We start from the raw sequence: 710 nt of genomic DNA, 5'->3' as shown, positions 1-710 counted from the left end.
GTCATTGAATGACAAATGGGAAAAAAGATTATCTATTTACAAAGCTACTCAAGTATAACAACCGCTCGTTCACAAGTCTAATATATATATAAACTCCACTACAAGTTTATACAAAGTCCTTTATGACAGCTGAATTTAAAAATGTTCTCTGCAAGATTTCTGTTAATTAGAAAGCCTACATCACTAACTTATTTCTTTTTCCTTCCTCTATGGTAAAATAGGTGGTTCCTGTCTTTGAGCTTAATCACATTCTAATCTCCTCTGCAGATCTCACCTAAACCTACGATATTCCATTTTTTTTTTTTTATTCAGTCATTAAGTTATCAAGCTTGCACATACCGTATATATATACAATACCCTCAGACTCTCACATAATTTTAATTGATGTCAATATTCCCATATTCACTACAATTGATATCCTAGGTGTTACTCTAAACCCCAATCTAAGCTGGACAGCTTATGTTAAATCTCTTGCTAAAAATGCTTCCAAATAATTGGGACTTATATACGGAGTTCGTGAGTTCTTCACTGACGAGCAGATGCCCACAACAGACAAAAGTCATGTGCGTTCTCAGATCGAATACTGTTCACCACTGTGGAGTGGATGTGGAGCGGTTGCATTGAGGCAATTGGACAAAATTCAAAATAAAGCCATTAGATTAATCAATAATCTTGCCATTACACAGGATCTTCTTCCATTATCAGTATGT

Source organism: Coenobita brevimanus, chromosome 4, assembly GCF_032717465.1.
Source record: "Coenobita brevimanus isolate Jiangsu-jjx chromosome 4, ASM3271746v2, whole genome shotgun sequence".
Lineage (NCBI taxonomy): Eukaryota > Metazoa > Arthropoda > Malacostraca > Decapoda > Coenobitidae > Coenobita > Coenobita brevimanus.
The sequence above is the reverse complement of the archived record's forward strand: the minus strand, read 5'-3'. Positions refer to the sequence as shown.